The following is a 10,688-nucleotide window of genomic DNA, read 5'->3' as shown; positions in this document are numbered from 1 at the left end:
TAATTATCTCATTTAAGTCCATCTGCCAAGTGGAATTGAGGAAAGCGAATTTGGCAGGTCATCTGCTTTACCCGTGAAGGAAACGGGCAGTAAATTCCACCCCGTCACACTTTTCCCTCTCTTAATTTCATTGCTCTGTCACTGTCTGTCCAGCCAATTTACCTGGCTGGTGAGGACAGGCGTCGTCTGCTTCAGTGTGCTTTAGTGTTTTTTAGGAAGGGGTCTGGTTTTATTTGGCATCTTCATTTATCTGTGAAGTCTGATGTCAGAGCTGGGAATGACGCTGCTTCTGAGTTGACGGCTAATCATTCTGATAATTGTACTCTATTTAAAAACATTTTCAAAAATACAGTTAGTTTAAGACTTAAGAGTTTGACATTCCTTTTTGACGGCTGACAGTCCTTTACCTCTCCACTTTTCATTTATGTCCCAGGCTAGCATTGTTAGCAACACCAGTTGTAATGAATTATGCAATATTTTACATATCCAAACACTGGAAAGCATGTCCACAGATAGAAGTTGGACAGGACTCTGATAGCAGATTTAGATCTGATTTTCAACTGGAAAACCTGCATTAAAATCACCTGTATTTTTTTTATTTGTTTAAAAAAAGCACTCAAGGATAATCTTGAAGATTTAAGAAAATAGAGAGTGAATTGTTTTTTTGTTTTGTTTTTTTTTTCATCTTGGAATGAATTATAGTGATTATATTGGAGTCTCTTGCAGTGAGATATGGAATAATTCTAAATAAAAGACACTTAAATGTCACTTGTTCTCATTCCCACAAATTAATTATCTTGTTTCCTAGCATTAGAATCTCGTTCCTGTGGCCACACCTTAATTATCTCGTTCCTACACCTTAATTATCTTGTTCTCACGCATTATGTTTCAGTTCCCACAACTTAAAGGTCACCTTCCGTCGTTTTTTCTTTCATTTTAAAATGTCTAGTTGTGGTCTCTAGTATGAATGAATGACGTGAGCCGTTTTTGTAAAAAAAAAGTGCTCAAGTGTCTCTGTATAGCTCTTTTTTAATGGACTGTTTTAGGGGTGTGTCCAAAATGACCGGATTCCAGCTTTGCTCATGAATATTCATACATGCAAACAGCATGCAAATATCTCTCCTCTGATTGGCTAGGAGCACTGCGACGCCCCTCCACCGCTCTGCCGCTCACTGCCTCCCACCTCCTAACTGATGAGCGGTGATGTTGCGTCGCTTCAGCTCCGCCTCTGGGAGTTTCTCGAGCCAAGGTGGGCTGGTCTGTGAGTTTCTGCCTACGTAGGCAGAAAGATAATTCAAAATTCACCCGTTTTTCGGAGGGGGGGAGGGGGGATTTCTTTGCTTAGCTCCTGCAGACAATGGGGGCTGCAAAACAGTTTAATGTGCAGGTGTACACATTCAACTCGGAGAGACCTACTGTATTCCACAAAAAACAAGAAAAATCGGATTTTCGCGGAAGGTGACCTTTAATAATAAGTTGGTAAGGTGTGTAATTACAGAACTACTTTACATAAAAATCCTTTACATAAATTTTTTTTTATGCCTGGTCAGTGTATATTAATACTGAATTATTTTCCAGCCAAACTTTGCAGCTAGAATAAAATCTACCATCTGCCATTAAAAGTGAAGTTTGATCACTCCACCTTTTCTTTTTCAGGTTCTTGAATCAGGATCTCCTCTGCTCAACTCTTTTAAACAGCCGTCCTCACAGTTTCCCCCGCGGTCCAAATTTCTGCTCCACATTCAGTCGGACTGCAGTTCGAATTTACATTAATAAACCATACTTATGCTAATGTAGCTAACAGGCGATGAGAGGCCGTTAGCATGTGCATGTTCGTGCGAACCGATCCGCATTGACTTGCGTTCATTGTCCCGATGCTGTCGTTTAGAGTTTATTACCTAAGTATTCCTTTAAAGCCTTAAAATAGCGTGCAGTCCTGAATACAGTGCAAACGAACGCCTTCTAATGATGCTATGCCGGCTGTGAGCGTGTCATTATTCAGAGTCTTCTAACGGAGACCAAAACATCTAAAAATAGCTTTAAAAAGTGTCAAGATTTCAGCTTCCCCAGCCCCGACTCCCCCCCCCACCCTGCTTGTGTGTCCTATAAATGGGATAAGGCGAGAGAGCGAAAAAAAGACTGAAAATACACATCCCTTAAGGGGTCTCCATCTTTGGTGTCATCCCTCCTCGGGGGCCGGTGGCCCTCCGGGCAGAGGAGGAGGGGGCTATTAATTAAAGGCAGTGAGCGATGCACCGACACAGCAGGACCCAACCACAATGCTCTGATTAACAAAACCCCAGAACACTTCTGCAAACTTCGCTTTGATTTCACTTGGCTGGGAGTTGGAATGGGTGTGTATCTGAGTGTGTGTGTATATATCAGTGTGTGTGTGTGTGTGTGTGTGTGTGTGTAGAAGCAAAATGATGAAAGACTGCGTCTGTCTTGTTTGCAGGGAACGATGCAGTTGAAAGAAAGGGAGCCAGCGAGCGAGAGAAAGAGAGAGATGTTTATGCAGTAAAAAAGATGCAGCAGGAGGCTGGATTCCATATGCCAGGCCTACGCCTCTATATTACAGGATAAAGCAGCAGAAGAATGGAGGACAGCTTCTGCTCATAACGAGGTGGATCAGATACAGAAGGCTGGATGACTGACAGGCTTGTAATGTTAAAGACCGCATTGTGTGGGATCGTTTTATTTCTTTGTAGATTGTGTTATGTGCTTTTATATACAGTATAGCTATAAAATACAACATTTTTCTTTCTATCTAGTCACTATTTTAGATGGTTGGTGTAGTGCAGTGGATAACACCACCGCCTGTCCGTGAGAATTGAATGACTGAAATAAATAAACATGTTAATGATATAACATTTTTCTCCTGGATAATCCTGATATAATATTGTTTGATTTTCTAAAGATAACAACAATCAAATTTTGGGTCACGTGGCTCCAGGTATGTTAACCACCTTTATAAAAATGGAATACTTAATTTCCAAAAGCCCCTGCTGTTCCTTTCTAAATATACCCAAATGATTATCCGCTAATCCGCTGTATGCTTCAGATGAGGCGGTTAGAGAAGAGCTTCAGTGATGGAGTACTTCTTGGACTTTTTTGGGGGAATAAAGAGGTAGTGGTATTTTTTAAAGACACAATTCAAACTAAGGTCTAAGAGAATCAGTGACAGTATGGTGGCAAAAGTGACAAAATAAAACGCAAAAATTACAATAACCATTATATTACTGTAGTTTAATGTGTAGTTTAAAGGTTTTATGGCAATAAAACTGGAGTGGTGTTAGCATTAGCCGCTAACCACAGCTCTAGCTCTTTCGCTGTTCTGAGGTGATCAGATCAGGCTGTAGTCTGCATGTTTACTGTCTTAAAACAAGCTATACTGTGGGACTAACCGCTAGCTGATAGCACCCTGGCTTGCCAGAACACTCAGGGTTCCTCAGTGTAGCGCTGTCGGGCGGTATTACCTAGCGCTAAGCACTGCTGCGAACTGTAGTGTTGAAAATGCTGGAAATCTAAGCTTGCTGTAAGTAAATGGAAGTGTTTAACTCACCCAGATAAACTTTTTTCAGTGGAGAAATCTGTGTAGATTATTATGTAGATTATATGTAGATTATTATAAGTTTTATTTACGTAGGTGCTTCCACATTAGAAGCGAAACATGAGACCCTTGTTCCTTACTAGTTTAACTCGCTTAAAATGCGCCTTATAATTTGGTGCGCCTTATGTGTGAAAATACAACAGAAAATAGACGTTCATTGATAGTGCATCTTACAATTCGAGTGTATTATAGTCCATAAAATATGATATATTGGCACAGGAATTAAAAACCTGACTGGTGTTGTTGGTAGCTGGTTTTCAGGTGTAAGTTTAAAGCTACAGTGTTTGATAGTGTGCGCAGTTAGGGCTTCTGATTGTGATGCAGGTGGCACGTCAGAAATGTGTGTGTTAGAGGTCAGTGATCTGCAATTTGGCTGAATGGACTCCAGACACTGTGATGCAGTTTGGGTTTAATTGCCGTTAACCCTCTGGCCCACTGATGATGATCCTACACACGCCTCATTAACTCCCGATTAGCTCTCTGTCTACAGCCCCACCTGTGAGAGCTTCAGCTGGTCTTTCCTAAGGCGTCTGGATGACGCTTCAGCATATGTTACTTCTGCTGGAGCTGAAGGCCAGTAGAATCAGTTAGGGAGCATTAAACGGCTTTATATGTGTCAGATGTAAAGATGGCCGCCATGTAAACAGAATTTCCAATAAGGGCTTTGGTCCTGGCCCATTTCAAACACTGAAATGAAGAGCTGGGAAAGTCTGATCAGGACTGTGTGGGCATTTCACGCCCAGCATAGAGATAATAGAGGCCGAGATAATGTCATAGTCATAGCAGTATCTGCTTTATTCTGCTAAATGACAAGGGCGGGTTCATGTTTAACAGTGCATCTGAAAAAGCTACAGTCCCCTCCAAAATTCAAGTATTTAAGTGTCAAGTTTGGAAGTACAAATACTTAATTATCTTACTTATATAGAAATCTTGGTTACTGTATTTTTTCGCACTATAAGGCGCACTTAAAATCCAAAAAAAATCAGTGTGCCTTATAATGAAGTGTGCCTTATGTATGAATTTTAACAGTCAGGTTGTAAGGAACAGTAAAGCCACTCCACTGAAGTGCAGCGATAAAGTTTCTAACCTCGGACTAGCACTGCTGGAGCAGCATTAGCATTACCTGCTAACCGTGCTAAGCGCTAGTCAGCTCTTTCATCATTCAGAAGTGAGTTTTATCAGCCTGTAACCTGCTGCTGGAGCAGCATTAGCATTACCCACTAACCGCTTTTGTCCTTAATGACATTTTTCCCACCTTTATATTACTTTTACTTGTAGTATTGAAACCAGAACTTTTACATGTTACAAGTATTTTATATCCTAGTATCCATTTAAATTTGCTAAAGACTGAAAACTTAAAAATATTAATAAAATCTGAATATTAGATAAAAATATCAACATTTTAGCTTTTATTTCCAGGTATTTACATCGGGATCGGATGCACAATTCAGTAAATAGCACAATTTGTCTAAACCCTATTTTTATTATATACAAGGCACTGTATATACCAACTTGCATCAAACAATCTGATTAAATAATCTGCAGTTTAATATGTCAAAACCTCAAAAACTGTGGTATGACTATGCTGCATGTATCCAACAGAAAAATAATACAAAGAAAAATGCTAAAAAAAAAAAAAATCATAATATAAATTGTGGATAACTATATTATTACACATTACACAATGTACACCAACCATAATTAGATGTACAAGTTCTTGCTGAATGCACATAACACAGCATATACAAACACACCACAGGAGGGGGATGTGGGAAAGATGCTTAGTCAGAGTTATGGATTATGGATTGGTACGTGCTGTGGATAGAGAGGTTATAATATGCGGCGTGTTAATTAAAGAGCATGTGCAGCAGTCAGATTATTGAGGTCAAGGCAACAGTGTTTTTTTTTTTTTTTTTTCCTTTTTTTGGTTTCAGTATATGGTGAGATCTTAAGATCTTAAGTGAGGAAATCCTGTTAATCAGCGTATCAGTGTAAAACCTCACCTAATGAGTGCCGCACATCCTTTTTCTTCATAATTAGACCCAACGCTTTCCTCCAGGTCAAGAAAAGGCCTGTGAAGGTGGAGTTAATTAACGTCAATCTCCTTTGCCTTGGTGTCCAGTCTGTACGTGGTGTTGAAGTGCTGCTGCTCTGTGGAGATAGTGTCTCTGACCTTTCTCAGAGAGCGAGTGGAGAGGAGAGGAGAGGCAGGAGGCCCTGTGGAGAGGCGCTGAGCTGAGGCGCGTTCTGCTGCACGTTGTATCTCATGTTGAAATATTCATAATTGAACCTATTTCTCAAAATAGAGTGGTGCCCGCCATAGAGTCTGCCTCTGCATAGAAGGTTGGGTAGCCAACATGAACCAGCATCCTGCTGCTCGTCCCCTTCTGTCACCCCCCTCCTTCTTTCTTCCCTCTTTTCCCACTGTCCTTTCGACCTTCTTCCCTTTTTCTTCCCATTTTCTTCCTTTTTTCTTCCTTTTTTCTTCCTTTTCTCTTCCCTCTCCACTGGTGGTGTGTATTCAGAGCGCGGTAGCTCCGGCGCTGCTTTGTCCTTTAGCGTACACTGAATCCCAATGACCTATTTATCAATGTCGTGCCCTAATGAGCCGGCATGGGTAGGCGACCCGTGGTGCTGTGACAGTCATTAGGAGTTATGGCTGCAGCAATGCTTCATAACCAGGGAGAGTCTCGCTGATCCCTCTCTCTCTATCTATCTCTCTCTCTCTCTCTCTATCTATCTCTGCTGATCTCTCCGTGCTCTGTTTTACCACAGTAAAGGAGGACATCTCAGCCCCACCTTATCTAACGCTTCAGTAGCGGAGAGATACCTTCCTTATCTAAGGCTTTACCCCATTAAGATTTCCTCCAGTAGACTGTGAGCTGCGCGTTCACACTGATCACAGTAAAATCAGATTAAAAGGCAGAGATTCTGAGATACAGATTTTTTTGAGTAGTAAAGGGTTAAAGCTTTTTTATATATCAGTTCAGATGATTTTGATGTTATTTGTAGATCTGTAGGAGTTCTACCAAAGCAGCTTTACAGAACTGCGTGGGTGGTCCATTAATGAGCATCACTTTTTTGGTTTGGAGACAAACCAAGATTCAAACAGGGAGCTCTGTCTGTCTGTCTGTCTGTCTGTTTATCTATTTGTCCATCTATCCATTCATTTTCGTGTCAAAGGAGGCTTGTCTACAGTATATTTATACAGTATAGATCTACTAATCCAATCATTCCATCAGTAAATCATTAATGCATTAATTAATCCATCCATTAATTTATCCATCTATCCATGCATCCATTCCATGAGTAATTTAATCATCTGTATGTTCATCTCTCTATCTATCTGTCTGTCTGTCTGTCTGTTTTTCTGTCGGTCTGAATTTCCAGTTGTTCCATAAGTAAATGAGCATCTTCCTGTATATTAGTCTATCTGTCTGTCAGTTATGTCTGTAATGATCTTTCTATCCATCCTTTCTATCTATCCAGTTGTTCTGTAAGTAAATGATCATCTATCTGTATATTAGTCAGTCTCTCTGTCCGTCCGTCCGTCTGTCTGCTCACCCTTTTCCCCATCTATACGTCCATCTATTCCTTCACCATTTCATTACCTGTCAATGGCATCCTGTCTGATCTATCTGTCTGTCTGTGTAATGTTCTGTCCATCCATCCTTCCATCCATTTACCTGTCATTGGCTGCCTGCGTGTCTATCTACAGTAATTTGTAGATCTATATGTAGATCCAGTCATTCCATTAATACATTTTTCATCCATCCATCCATAGCAGCCATTTACCTGTCAATGGCAGTGTAGATCTATATGTAGATCCAGTAATTCCATCAATACATTTGTCATCCATTCATCCAACCATCTGTTAATGGATGCCTGTGTGTCTATCTACAGTATGTTTGTAGATCTGTATGTAGATCCAGTCATTCCATCAATACATTTATTATCCATCCATACATCCATACATCTACCTATCAGTGGCAGCCATTTACCTGTCAATGGCAGTGTAGATCTATATGTAGATCCAGTCATTCTTTTAATAAATTCGTCATCCATCCATTTACCTGTCAATGGTAGCCTGCGTCTATATACAGTATATTTGTAGATGTGTATGTAGATCCAGAGTCATTCCATCAATACATTTATTATCCATCCATCCGTCCGTCCGTCCATTCGTCCATCCGTCTGTCTGTCAATTGCAGCCTACATGTCTGTCTATGGTATATTTGTTGATCTCTATGTAGATCCATCCATCCATCCTTCTATTCATCCATTCCATCCTTCTATTTATCCATCCACCAATGTGTCTGTCTACAGTATATTTGTAGATCCAATCATTCAATCAATATATTTTTTTAATCCATCCATCCATTTATCCATCTATGTGTATGTTTGTATCTCAGTAGATGGTACTTGTAAGTATTGTAAAGCTGTGTTTACAGTACAGGTAACATTATTGTTTGGATGTAAGCTACTGTAACAGTGTAACAGTGATGAGTCTGTATTGGTTGTTGAGGGGTGGGGTTTTTGCTGATGTGTTTATTATCTTACAGGATGGCATCCCTCGCTATGACTCAGAACTGTCTCACTGAGAGACCGGTTAAGTGAATCTGTTTATATGTGCAGAGGTTAAAAGGGGGAGGAGGGGGGGGGGGGTGTAAGATGATCTCATGAACACCTAATACCCCTGCACGTACCTGCTCTTTCTGCTCACTCTGACATCAGGCTGATGATGTCATGTAATTTATGCTTGTTGTTCCTGTTTATCAGATTTTAGAGTGTTTAGTGTTTATGGCTTTTATATAATATTGATTAGGACAGACTGAAGAGACCTGATCCGGGTTGTTCTGAGAAGCTTGGAATACGATTGGTCTTCCTTTTTATTATGTTATCGTAAACCTCTTACCTCAGTCCAGATTACGCTAACACTGAAGTTGCCAATAAAATGTTTATTAGTGAGACAGTACAGTAAAAGACAGAAAAAATACTTTAGTATGATAAGCTATCTAGTTCATTTTCTTAAGAAAATCCATCTCACATCTTTCTTACATCCTCAAAGAGTTCTTTGCCATGAAGTGCCATGTTAAATATATCCATTGGCCTGTATGATTATAATTGTCTATTCATTTATATTTGTCCATACAGCTATCTACCATATACAGCTCTGGAAAAAAATAAAAGACCACTTAAAAATGAAGAGTTTCTTTGATTTTACCAAATTGAAAACATCTGGAATATAATCAAAAGGAAGATGGATGATCACAAACCACCAAACTGAACTGCTTGAATTTTTGCACCAGGAGTAAAGTAGCATAAAGCTATCCAAAAGCAGTGTGTAAGACTGCTGGAGGAGAACATGATTAATGAAGATTAATGAAAACTGGGATTAAAAACCAGGGTCATTCCACCAAATATTGATTTCTGAACTCTTAGAACATTATTAATATATTAACTTGTTTTTTTTTTTTTGTTTTTTTTTGCATTATTTGAGGTTTAAAAGCTCTGCATCTTTTTTTTTGTTTGTTATTTCAGCCATTTCTCATTTTCTGCTAATAAATGCTCTAAATGACTATTTTATATTTGGAATTTGGCAGAAATGTTGTCTGTAGTTTGTAGAATAAAACAAAAATGTTCATTTTACTCAAACATAAACCTATAAATAGCAAAATCAGAGAAACTGATTCAGAAACTCGGGTGGTGTCTTATTTCTTTTTCAGAGCTGTATATCCATGTCTGTTTGTCTATCTTTCTGTCTGTCTCACTCTGACTTCAGGCTTTCTGTCCCGGTTTATCAGATTTCAGGGTTTTCAGAGTTCATGACTTTTTACATCATATTGATTAGAACAGACTGAAGATACCTGATCTGAGATGTTCTCAAAAGCTTGGAATAATAAAGAGTCTTTCTTTTATGATGTTGTAAAGGATGAAAAGCTGGGAAGGGGTTTGGTTAAGTGCATGAGCACCTCATCTTTTCTGCGCTGCTCCGCTGACTCAGGGCCTTTTCCCCCTCTAATGTACGATCAATACATACGATCCATTACATCTACATAACCCGCAATGACAACAGAACAACACAGCCCTGAAAATCACGTCACGCTACAGCACACGACCTGTTAGCCCGCGCCGAGGGGAAGAAAGCTGATAACAATAACATTTGAGAGATTATTGTTATCTTCTCGCTGGGAGAGCAAAGCTGCAAAACACTTATAGAAAAAAAAAGTGTCTGTGTTAGAAACTCTCCCGTTTCTGCTGTTTATCAGGAAATCCACCGGGCCGGGAGAGAGCCGGCCTGACTGGAACGTCTCGGCCTGGTCCTGTGCCCAGACCCTGCGGGAATTAATATTTGCCTGCCTAATCCCGCTTTAATCCGGGATTTCAAGGGATGTGATTGTTTTTGATCGAGCGTTGCGGGACAGGGTGGCAGCCACAGGTCGCAGCATGAGGGGCGGAGCCGCCTGAAATTTGCATGCCATTGCTCTATATACTGCTCTTAATTGAGTTGACTGCTTTTGTGATATAATTACGAGGCGTAATTACCCCCGTCTCAGAGGGCTGCGTTCTTGGATGCAGTTCAAGCCTCTTGCCTCAGCCCAAATTACACTAACACTGAATTCTCCATTTAAAACCTTTTACTGAGACACTGCTGAAAAAAAAAAGAGAAAGAAAGACTTACTTCAGAAGAAAAATAAACTCGCTTAGCATTTAGACATTTTCTGTTTGTGTCTCTATCTATCTATGTGTCTGTCTGTCTGTCTGTTTTTGTGTATCTGTCTATATCTATTTGTCTGTCTATTTTTGTCTCTAACTGTCTGTCTTATGGTATCTGTCTGTCGGTCTGTCTACCTGTCTATCTATCAGTCTGTCTTTATCTGTCTATATCTATCTATCTGTCTGTCTATCTGCTTGTCTATTTGTCTCTCTTTGACTATCTGTATGTTGGTATCTATCTATCTATCTATCTATCTGTCTGTCTGTCTGTCTGTCTGAATAGCTATACCTGTCTGTTTATGTCTACATATCTATCTGTCTGTCTTTATCTGTCTATATCTATCTAGCTGTCTGTCTATCT

The 10,688-nt window shown here is 39.8% G+C and overlaps 1 long non-coding RNA gene across 1 annotated transcript; it reads left to right on the top strand.

The window, feature by feature from the left end:
- Positions 1 to 2,157: 2,157 nt before the first annotated feature.
- On the top strand, positions 2,158 to 2,868 carry LOC111192743 (uncharacterized). The gene is made up of 2 exons (XR_002650122.2): positions 2,158 to 2,354; positions 2,456 to 2,868. It is a non-coding gene; the product is annotated as an uncharacterized LOC111192743 (long non-coding RNA).
- Positions 2,869 to 10,688: the final 7,820 nt, after the last annotated feature.

The sequence above is a fragment of the Astyanax mexicanus genome, chromosome 12 (genome assembly GCF_023375975.1).
Source record: "Astyanax mexicanus isolate ESR-SI-001 chromosome 12, AstMex3_surface, whole genome shotgun sequence".
Classification (NCBI taxonomy): Eukaryota; Metazoa; Chordata; class Actinopteri; order Characiformes; family Acestrorhamphidae; genus Astyanax; species Astyanax mexicanus.
This window is presented reverse-complemented; position numbering and strand designations above follow the sequence as displayed.